Below are 12314 nucleotides of genomic sequence, written 5' to 3' on the forward strand. Positions count from 1 at the left end.
TTTTGACGAAGAGCACGGGTGCAGACACTGGCGAGGACGAGGGCCGGATGAAACCACGAGCCAAATTCTTCTCCAGAAAGTCCCGCAATGCAGCCAACTCGGGGTCCGACATGGAGTACAAACGCCCCACTGGGAGAGGCGCATCAGGGACTAAATCAATGGGGCAGTCATAGGGCCTGTGCGGGGGTAATTGATCTGCCTCTGTCTCGCTGAACACATCAGCAAAGTCGGACAGTTCGGGAGGCAAGGAAACCCCTGGGAAACCCTCCACCTGGCCGGCACAGATATGGCGGGAGTGGTCCACGCACTGCAAGCTTGGGAAGGTGACCAAGTTCTGTGACCAATAGATCTGTGGATCATGCGCCCGGAGCCACGCCAGTCCCAAGACCACGGGGAAGTGCAGGTCTGAGGTGATATAGAACTGGATGGCCTCCACATGGGAACTGATGGCCATACATAATGGTTGCGTGGCGGCCGTAATAGGCCCAGACAGGAGCACTCGACCATCGATAGTCTCCACTAACATGGGCGGATCCACTGGGCACTGGGGAACAGCCCATTTGGCCACAAATGCTGAGTCCATAAAATTTGTGGTGGCCCCAGAGTCAATTAAGGCATGGACTGGAATCCCCTCTGGCTTGCCAGGAAGGATCAGACGTGCCTCCAATATCAGATGCCGTGGAGGTCCACAGGCAGCATCGGAAAGACGTCGCTCAGTGTTGTTGTGGGACGCCCGATCTATCACACCATCTAGATCGGGCTCGGGGCGTTTCCCGACAGAAAAGTAGGGGACTTTCTCGGGGCAAACTCGATCATTGATGCCCGCTGTCGCTTCTTTGGGCAAAAAGCAGCCAAATGTCCAGGGTCCCCACAGTAAAAACACAACCCCCCCGATCGTCGTCTGTTCATTTCAGTCACCGATAGACGAGACCTGGCGGCACCCAGCTCCATTGGCTCCTCCCTTTGAACTGGGGGCTCACGCACAACAGGGGCGGCAGGGGTCTGTGGGGTGGCACGGCGACTCCTTCGCTGCTGCAACCGAGCATCGATCCGCAGGCAGAGATGGATCAGCCCATTCAGGTCTGAGGAAATATCCACACGGGCCAGCTCATCCAACATCTCCTCCGACAATCCATCCTGGAAGGCATCCACGAGCGCAGCCTCATTCCAGGCGGAATCCTGGCTAAGCAGCTGGAAATCGCTGATATAGCCCTGTAGGGGGCGTTTACCCTGCCTCAGAGCTTTCAGACGTCGAGTAGCAGTCTGCGTCTTAATAGGGTCCTCATACATCAGACGCATATGATCACAAAACCCCACAAAGTTGTCCAACAATGGGCTAGGTTGAGCCAGCAGAGGCGTGCCCCGAAAGAAGGCTTAACACAAACCCCACCTTATCCCGGTCAGTGGGGAAATCAGCTGCTCTCACGCTGATAAAGAGCTGGCATTGTCCCAGGAAAGCAGGAAACAGTTCTGGAGTGCCTGTAAATTTATCCGGCATTGCAACTTGGCATTTTCTCCTGGGTGGGGGTGATGGTGGGGGTGCAGCATGAACCTGAGCTTGCAGTTGAGCCACCTGAGCTGCCAGCAAAGTGAGTTGCTGGGTGAGCTGGGCATTCTCAGCACATAGCTGCTCCATAATATTAGTAAGGGGTGGGAGGCTGAAAGCAAACTGTTCTGTACCAGCCTGCTACCGGCCTTGCAGAAAAGGCAACCCCTTTATAAACGGCAAGAGGCTGGAATCCGTCTGCCAAATTTATTACAAAAACAAACAAGACACGTACCAAGATACAGGAGCTTTGAAACACTATCTGAGCGGTTGCTTTCAGCAAACCAGCCCTCCCCAAACATTCCCTTTATAAAGAGTTCAGGGCGTGGCCTCTCTTTGCCTCCTTCCGAGAAGCCCCACAGCCTTCCTCTGTTTGCTCCTACTTGACTGCCTCCTGCGTCGGGCGTCCTTGAACAGGGCCAGCTGTGGGTCATCTTCATCCACACTGTCAGGCTCACACAGCTGGGTCTCCATGGTGACCAAGTGGGAGGGGCCTGCCTGAGGGCTATCATCAGCAAGATCTTCAACACCCCCCTCCTCCTCTGAGTCGTCGTCCGACCCAACTGCCGAACCCACAGGCTGACCCTGAATCACAACACTGAGTTGTATTAGCTTTGGTTCATGTTTTGCTACATTTTTCAGATTTGTATTGGCTTAACCTCTCCATCTCTCCTTATCTGCTGGGCATATAGATATGCATATCCTTTTAATGGAGAGACAGATTGGTGTAGTGATTAAGGCATCAAGTTGAAAACTGAGTTTGTGATTCTAGTCCCATCTTAAGCCACTGGGTGACCTTGAGCCTGTCACTTTCTTTCAGCCCTAGGAAGGAGGCTACGGTAAACCACTTCTGAAAAGCTTCGCCCAGAAAACTGCAGGCACTAGTCCAGGCAGTGTCCAAGTATGACACATTTATTTATTTATTTATTTTATTTAATTAAATTTCTATACCGCCCTATTCCCGAAGGACGCAGGGCGGTTTACAGGGCAGCATAAAATACAATATAAAAGATAATATAAAATTAAAATACATTAAATTAATTAAGCCCAATTAAAACAATATTTTAAAAGCTAAAACCCCTTCAGTCCAGGCCTGATAGATAAAAAAAACAGGTTTTCAGGTCCCGGCGAAATGAACGCAGATCGGGGGCGGTCCTGAGTTCCACGGGTAAATCATTCCAGAGGGCAGGCGTGCCCACAGAGAACGCTCTTCCCCTAGGAATAACCCGGCGGCATTCCTTAACCGGCAGTATCCTGAGAAGGCCCTCCCTGTGGGAGCGCACGGGACGAAGGGAGCTTGATGCCGGCAACAGGTGTTTCCTCAGATAACCCAGACCCAAGCCATTCAGGGCTTTATAGGTCATCACCAGCACCTTGAATCTCACCCAAAGGGCAACCGGAAGCCAATGCAGCTCACGGAGTAGAGGTGTTACATGGGAGTATTGGGAAGCCCCCATCACAACTCGCACGGCCGAATTCTGCACCAGTTGAAGCCTCCGAGTGGTTTTCAAGGGCAGCCCCATGTAGAGAGCGTTGCAGTAGTCTAAACGGGAGGTCACGAGCGCATGAGTGACTGTGCGTAGGGCATCTTGGTCCAGATAGGGTCGCAACTGGCGCACCAGGTGAAACTGGGCAAAAGCCCCCCCTGGTCACAGCTCCTATATGATCTTCTAAACTGAGCCGTGAATCCAGGAGGATGCCCAAGTTGCGAGCCCTATCAATGGGGGGTAACACCTCACCCCCCATAGTTAATGATGGACAAAACTGGTTTTCCCGAGATGCCGGTATGCACAGCCACTCAGTCTTGGCGGGATTGAGTCGGAGCCTGTTTCTCCCCATCCAGACCCGAACCGCCTCCAGGCAATGGGACATCACGTCGAGGGCATCACTGAGTTGGTTCGGGGTGGAAAGAAAAAGTTGGGTATCATCAGCGTACTGATGATACCCCACCCTGAAGCCACGAATGATCTCACCCAGCGGCTTCATATAGATGTTGAACAGGAGGGGGGAGAGGACCGACCCATGAGGAACTCCACAAACGAGAGGCCTCGGGGTGGACCTCTGCCCTCCCGTCAACACTGACTGCAAATGGCCCAGGAGGTAGGAGGAGAACCACCATAAAACAGTGCCCCCCACTCCCAACCCCCTGAGACGTCGCAGCAGGATACCATGGTCGATGGTATCAAAAGCCGCTGAGAGATCTAAAAGGACTAGGACAGAGGAGCAACCCCTGTCCCGAGCCTTCCAGAGATCATTCACCAGCGCGACCAATGCCGTCTCCGTGCTGTACCTGGGCCTGAAACCCGATTGGTACAGGTCCAGATAATCAGTTTCCTCCAGGAACAGAGGAAGCTGATGCACTACCACACTCTCAACAACCTTCGCCAAAAAGCGAAGGTTGGAGACCGGACGGTAGTTATTTAAAACAGCCGGGTCCAGGGCAGGCTTCTTGAGGAGGGGTCTCACCACCGCCTCCTTCAAGGCAGCAGGAAAGACACCCTCACTCAAAGAGGCAGATATCACTGCCTGGAACCAGCCTCGTGTCTCCTCCCGAGCTGAATAAACCAGCCAGGAGGGGCACGGGTCCAATAAACAGGTGGTAGAGCTCAGCCTCCCCATAATCCTGTCCACCTCCTTGGGAGTCACAGGATCAAACCCAGTCCAGATAATACTACTCTCAAGACCGCTCGATTCCTCCCCGTCAGAATCTGCCCAGTCAGCTTCCAACCCGGTCTGAATCTGAGCAATTTTGTCTGCCAGATGCTGGCTGAACTCCTCAGCCCACCCCTGTAAGGGCTCTTCCCTCACCTCCTGATTAAGGAGGTAACGAGTTACCCTAAACAGGGCAGCCAGGCGATTATCTGCGGATGCGATGAGGGCCACAAAGTGATTAGACTTCGCTGTCCTCTTCGCCGCGAGATAAGACCTAATAAAAGATCTTAGTCGCAATCGGTCAGATTCAGATCGGCTGTATCTCCAACAGCTCTCCAGACTCTGTCTCCGACGCTTCATCTCCCATAGCTCCACAGAAAACCATGGAGCCCAACGAGATCTGCACCAGGTCAGGGGTCGCAAGGGTACAACACGGTCAAGTGCCTTGGCGGCGGCCCTCTCCCAAGCCTCCACCAAGGCATCGGTCAGGCTGTGAGTGAGGGAGATAGGTATAGACCCAAGCACCATCTGGAACCGTTCTGGATCCATCAGGCGCCTGGGGTGGAACCACCTGGTCGGCTCCGCAGCCCAGCAGCGAGGGGTAGCATATTGGAAGACCAGCCGTAGGAGGTGATGATCGGACCACAACAGGGGGACAATATTTGGCGAGCTCCCTCCCAGATCATCAAACCACTGCCCAGATAAGAAAACCAGGTCGAGAGTGTGACCCCCTCCATGGGTCGAACTCTGAATTATCTGGGTCAGGTCCATGGCCGTCATGGAGGCCATGAACTCCCGAGCTAACTCTGATGACTCGCCCAGGGATGGAAGGTTGAAATCACCCAGAACCATAAATCTGGGGAATTCAACCACCAGCCCTGAAAGGGTGTCGAGAAGCACGGGCAGGGCCGTTGCAACACAGCTGGGTGACAGGTATGTCAGCAACAAGCCCAACTGAACCCCAGAGCCACACCTCAGGAGGAGCGACTCACTCCCACCAATCTGTACGACAGTTGTCTCCCGCGGATATAAGGTCTCCCGTATAACCACCGCCACACCCCCGCCCCTACCCTGAGCCCGCGGCCAGTGTAGCACACAGAAACCTGGAGGGCAAAGATCAGTCAGAGGGACACCTCCCTCTGGGCCCAACCAGGTTTCCGTAATGCATGCCAGATCCACGCGTTCCTCCTCGATCACATCTTGGATGAGGGGAGCTTTGTTCACCACGGATCTGGCATTGAAATACACCAGTCTAAGCTCAGGGACCCGATCTCCCTCACCCCCGGATAAACGGGTAGCAACCAGAGGGTCGGAGCACGCTACCGCTTGAAAACAGCGGGGGCGTGATCCCAGACATTGGTATGGCCCTCCGTGCAATCTCCTGCTGCCATTCCCAATCGTCGTGGGGATAGGAAACCCCACCCCATAGCCGGAAGAACCCGAGGTCCCCAACCCCAAGCCCGTCTCACCGGGAACCGTCTCCGGCCCGGACTGACAGCCGGTTGATAAAATACCCTTATCCCTCCCACCTCTATCATTCGTCCCCCTCCCTAACCCCCTAAACCATCCGGCTAAAAAACATAGTACGGGTTTTTTAATTAGGTTCAACCAACAGCCCCTATCTATGCCCAACCACCTCTCAGGGTCCCAACAATTGGGCCCGTCCTCAAGGGAGATGGAACACAAGGTGGTAGGTCGCACCCAGGAGGCAGGAACTCTCCTGAGGGCATATAAGTCCGCAGTAGAATAATGTAAGCGAACCATATGCCAAGGATGTTTGCATTGGGTCGTTTACAGCAGCTAGATGAGCAGGGCAGAAGATGTTGAAAAAGATTATTAATGTTAACAAATCAGGATGGCAAAACAAATCCATTAAGCCGAGCCAAGCCAAGCTGGCTCGACTCTCACCCAAGCCAGTTACAGACATAAGAGCCATAACAGTTCTCTCACAACCAATGGTACTTAAGTCCGGGCTAAACCTGGTCACAGATTAACCGGGATAGATCCACCTCAACTGATCTCTCACATCAGGGGGTGGATTAATGGTTAATTGTCCTGCCCTCTCACCGCAGCCAGATCCCGGGTCTGTCAAGTCCTTGGCCATCAATGTTCTTACAATTGCAGCTGACTCTCCATAGACCAGAGAGATGGGGGCTTCTCAGCACAGATATTAATCTTGAGGAGAAAAAAGTCACTGCGCCATACAAATGGCGCCAATCAGCTGTTCCGAGGCGGTGAAGGTGGTTGTTAGCCGCCATATCTCCACACTGTCCTGCAACTCCACGAGGGGGGGAGGCCTCCACGGTGCAAAGACAGCATCACAGATGGTCAAGACCTCACAAAACCCAACCATCTCAATCGGAGGAGGGAGGGAGAGAAAAATCTCCTCGCTGCGTCATACACCGACTAAAGCACCGCCAACTGAGACGGGCGACGAAGCAGCAGGCAAATCCACAGCCGCTTCTCAGAAAACTCCCATCAGTGCCGATCAGCTGCTTCCAAGGTGGCAGATTTAATTTCCAGCCGCCATATTGCCACACAGTCCTAAGACTCCGAGAGGAGGGGAAGAGGTCTCCATGGTGCAAAAACAGCGCCCCGCAGATGATCCAAGACCTCAAAACCCGCCATCTCGGTCTGGGGAGGGAGAAAGAAAGATATCTCCCGGCTGCAACACCCGCCTGCCAAAACGCCGCCAGCTGAAGCGCACGGCGCGCGGCGAGCAGCAAACAGTCCTCAGCTGCCGCTCACAGCACTCCCACAACCATGGCCAGCTCGGGGAGGCAAGAAGAACCTTCGCACCGCGAAACGGTGCCCGGCAACCACACTCTCATCCAGGAAAGCCCCATGCCAGGCTTTGTCAGCTGCTCAGCTGCTCAGCTGCTCAGCTGCTCAAACGAACCCATTGCGGAGCTCACAAACTCAGCTCCTGACCGACGCCGCCATCTTGGATCAGTATGGTAACACATGATTGAATGGAAAGGAAAAAATATTTTTAATACTGCTTTAACATGGGTCTGTGACAACAATAAGCAACCGGAGTGAATGAATCAGTAATCCAAATGATAGTGGTAAAATACAAGGAATAAGACTGCTGAAGCCTTTGCATGACTAACAGACATTTGAATATTCTTCAGTTTCCCAAGTCCTGAGCATCCACAGGTCATTTGACTTTCTTTACAAAGTCACTGAAAGCCTTGTAAAAGTTGTTTGACCTACAAATACACAAAGAGGAATGTAAGTGGAGAACACCCATCAAAGAAGCAGATGTGCTACTGAGAAAGAGAACAAAGTGAAAGAGAGTGTGTTGTACTTCTTGAAGATCATATGCTCAGCCCTTTCCCTTATCCAGGACAGTTCACTCAAAAGCATCTATCTGCTATTATGACTGCTTACTTCAGGTGTGCACAAAATGAAAAAAAGTCTTTTGTTTCCAACTCCAAACTGCACGTTGCATTCTGGAAGCTCTGCCAAACCAATCCAGGTCAACAATGGTTTGGCAGAAGCAAAACATTTATTGTTCCAGGTTTCAGCAAAAGCATCACTCTCAGGGATTCCCACAAGATTTTTATTTAATGGATCAGGCAAGACTGTTATATATCCATCTTTTCCCCAGATTTGCACAGTGTGATTATCTCTTTGTAGGAAGAGCACATAGTATTCTATGTAAAGCTTGCTTTAAAGATGGAAGTTTTATATAGTGTACCATGTGGCTGCCTCGTTGCTCAAAGAACATAAAATAACATCTTTTTATTCTTTTTAACAGGTAGTCACCATAATTCTGAATTCAGTCCAAAGTAAAAAAATCATTTTCTTTAAAATATGGGACCAGTTTGAGGACCAGACTACATAAAGGTGTGGTTTCCAATCTTGGCAAACTTTAAGACTTGTGGAATTCAACTCTCTGAATTTCCCAGCCAGCATGTCTTATGCAAGTCTTAAAGTTACCAAGGTTGGACCTCCCAATGTAAACCCCTTGGTAAGGCCACACTTGGAATACTGCTTCCAGTTTTGGTCACCACGATGTAAAAAAGATGTTGAGACTCTAGAAAGAGTACAGAGAAGAACAACAAAGATGATTAGAGGACTGGAGGCTAAAACATATAAGGAATGGTTGCTGGAATTGGGTACGTCTAGTTTAATGAAGAGAAGGATGAGGGGTGACATGATAGCCGTGTTCCAATATCTCAGGGGCTGCCACAAAGAAGAGGGAGTCAAGCTATTTTTCAAAGCGTCTGAAGGCAGGACAAGAAGCAACAGATGGAAACTAATCAAGGAGAGAAGCAACCTAGAACTAAGGAGAAACTTCCTGACAGTAGAACAATTAACCAGTGAAACAACTTGCCTCCAGAAGTGGTGAATGCTCCAACACTGGAAGTTTTTAAGAAGAGACTGGACAGCCATTTGTCTGAAATGGTATAGGGTTTCCTGCCTGAGGAGGGGGTTGGACTAGATGACCTCTAAGGTCCCTTTCAATTTTATTATTATTATTATTACAATATTATTATTATTATTATTATTATTATTATTATTATTATTATTATTATTATTATTATTATTATTATTATTATTATTATTATTATTATTATTATTATTATTATTATTATTATTATTACATGAAGTTCTAGTATACCCCACTCAAGACTCATCATTTAGATTTTACAGAAGCAAAAGGACACAGCCAATCATTGACAAGCCACACCCTACATCCAGGTACAACAATGGTATTTACAACTGGATGGTAGCTATGCACATTCATCATAAATCAAGGCTATGTCAAGATTCACATAAACTCTCTAATAAAGTATTCAGTGAAAGAATCCAGCCTATATTATACTTGTAATCAGATCTGTGAAGACTCATGTTTTACTTGTAGAGCAACCCTATATGTTTATTCCAAAGGAAAATTTCATTGCTTTCAAAGGACTCACATTCAAGAAACCTGAATTAGAATGAGACTCCTTTTCCTTCCATCCAAAGGAAACCATAAAAGTCATTAGTTATTTGATGATCAAACAATGATCTGGTATTATACCCTTTGTTGAGTTTTGAAGCAGGAGACAGTGATTTATTTTAAAGACAAACTTTTCATCAGTGTTGTTATATTTATTCCAAGGCCTTGAATGCATTTGCAATGGCTCTTATTATGTCCAGCTCTTATGGGCTTCAGTCATAAATATTACAGTGATTTTTGTTTTTCAAGCCACTTCCAATAGATGCTTTTGACAAATCAGATTTTTCCCTAACTTACAACATTCTCAACAGCAGGCATGTTATAAAGTATCATCCCAAATGTTCCTTTGAGAACAACACCTGTGACATGCATTTGCCCGCTCACAGGACATGATAGCAGTGTTCCAATATCTCAGGGGCTGACACAAAGAAGAGGGAGTCAAGATATTCTCCAAAGCACCTGAAGGCAGAACAAGAAGCAATGGATGGAAACTAATCAAAGAGAGAAGCAACCTAGAACTAAGGAGAAACTTCCTGACTGTTAGAACAATTAATCAGTGAACAACTTGCTTCCAGAACCTGTGAATGCTCCAACACTGCAGGTTTTTAAGAAGAGACTGGACAGCAATTTGTCTGAAATGGTATAGGGTTTCCTGCCTGAGCAGGTGGTTGGACTAGATAACCTCCAAGGTCCCTTCCAACTTTATTGTTGTTGTTGTTGTTGTTGTTGTATGAAGGTGATGATATTATCCATTCAGTCATGTCTGACACTTGGTGATTCTATGACCAGGTTTCTCCACATCTTTCAATCTTGGATACTTCTTTGAATTTTTCTATGTTCTGGCTGGTGTCCAGTCACTGTGTTCTTTGACTGATTGGTTGACCTGATTTCATTTTACTGCTAACTCTTGCAAACATAATTGCTTTCTCCAGTGAATTCCCCCACATGACATGGCCAAAGTAAGTGAGACAGAGTTTCATGTTTTTGCCTTCTAATGACATGGCTGGTGTTGTGCTCTCCAGTACTTGCTTATTGATTAGCTACCTTTGTTGTTCCAAGGAATGTAAAGAGTTGCCTACCCTACATGAAATTGTTGTTCAGTTCTTACAATAGGAGCCCACACTAACAAGATCCACTATGATGGCCATCACAAATGGATCTTTTTGGTATTCCTTTCTTCATTAAATAAGTCTGTCTCACTTTAAATAGGATTTGTTGAAGAAATAAATGTATGCCTTCAAGTCACTGTTGATTCCTGGAAATTGCCTGCAATTTTCTTGGCAACAAATGTGAAGGTGGCTTGACCTTGCCTAGTTCCTAGCCTTTACAGCTATATCAAACTGACCATTTGATTTATATTTTGCTTTTCATCTAAGAACAGAAGATAGTTATAGCTATTATTATTGTTGTTGTTATGGTTCATTGCACAGTCAACCAAATATTTAGACTGGATTTGGCATTTTTATCCACCTATCAAGTTTTTCCCAAGGACCAAAAACTATCCCAAAACTATCAAGTTTTTCCCAAGGCAAATATTGTTTGATGGTGGTAAAGGTACCACAGTAGGATTATTATTTTTACAAATACACAATACTTTGGTTTTATTGTTTTCCAATGCGTACTATGTTGTTTGAATTAATGAAAAATATAGTAATGAATAGTAATGGTTGTTATTGATATTGCATAGTTTGCTTTTTATAAAAAATACTGTTGTTTTAGCTTATTTTTTTTGTAATTTAACTCCTTTGAGAAGGATGTTCTTTCAGGAAAAAGAGCACGTCTATACAAATCCATCTCTATTTGGCATTAATTTGTGAAAAACTAAACCAATATGCCATCTAGTGTCACTAAGTATTATTCAGCACATGAACAAAATCTCAGGTATAAATGTGAGAAATCTAACCCTACCTCATAACTTGGATTTTTATCCTTTAAAAAGCAGATTTACCACATCTTAAATGGTTTTATTTATTAAGAAGTATTTTTCCCATGGTTTACATGAGATTATCTTCTTTTACCTTCTCAGGGTTCAACCTGACAACTGGCCAAGAGCCACCTAATTATCAATCTTTGAAAAATGTAATTCCCATTATTTTTCTGAATTTGTTTCTGAATTTTGTGCGGAGCCCTGTGACTGTGTTTTGTGCACCTCTTATCTCCTCTTGTTTGTTGATCAAATAATACAAAAAAAGAATGAGAGAACGGGAAAGAACCTTTGGATAATCTTATATGTGATTGCATCAAGATTCTTTTAATTCTATTTTAAAGTGCAGAAATAGATTATCCAAACTTTTTTCAGTCTCATTCAGGCACAGGCAAGGAACGGAAATAGCAGTAGTAGATTACCTTTGCTGTGATCTTAAGGAGGGCAAGCCTTTAGTTCAGCGACTGCTTATTTGTAAGGTGCCTCGTGATTCAATCATTTCCCCAGTGTTTTTAATGATCCACCTGAAACTCCTGGGAAAACGTATCCATTAGTTTGGGGTGTAGTATTATCAGTACACCAATGACACAGAATTTAACATCTCCACTCTGGACTGAACCAAAGATGCTTAATTTTTTTATCTTGGGTCTGGAAGTTTTTAGGGGCTGCATGGGACAAATGCTAGCAACAGGAAGTTGCCACTTGTTGAGAAGGGTTGGCACATCTAATAGTTATTTTGGATTAAGTGCTAATTCTTTGAAGAAGTAATTCCATGACTTCGGGTCCTCCTGGATTGCTTGTGAGACAGATGGAGGCTATAGTTGGGGGGTGGGATTTGCCCAGTTTGGGCTGGTACATCAGCTTTGGCTCTATCTGAAAGACCACTTAGAAACTGTTAACTGTTCTAAAATGCAATGCTCAGTGTATTGTCACAGCTGTACTACCTGTGCTCCAGGACCGTTTTAGTTACCAATAGATTTTGGTGTGCAATTTATAGAGCTAGTTTTGATCTAGAAATCCTTATATCGCTTCACTCCAAGGTACTTTTAGGAATACTGAATCTATCTGCTGTGTGCTCCCCAACATACTATACTGGTGATTCCTCTAATGTTGAGGAGCAAAGGGGGCTCTACAAAGTGCTTCCCTGTTCTGGCTCTCCTAACAATGGAATAACACTGATATGGATTTGGCTCAAAGCCAAGTCAGCAACCATCCTGCTGGCTCTCCGAAAAGTAATTAAA

Source organism: Vipera berus, assembly GCF_964194415.1.
Source record: "Vipera berus genome assembly, chromosome: 1".
Lineage (NCBI taxonomy): Eukaryota > Metazoa > Chordata > Lepidosauria > Squamata > Viperidae > Vipera > Vipera berus.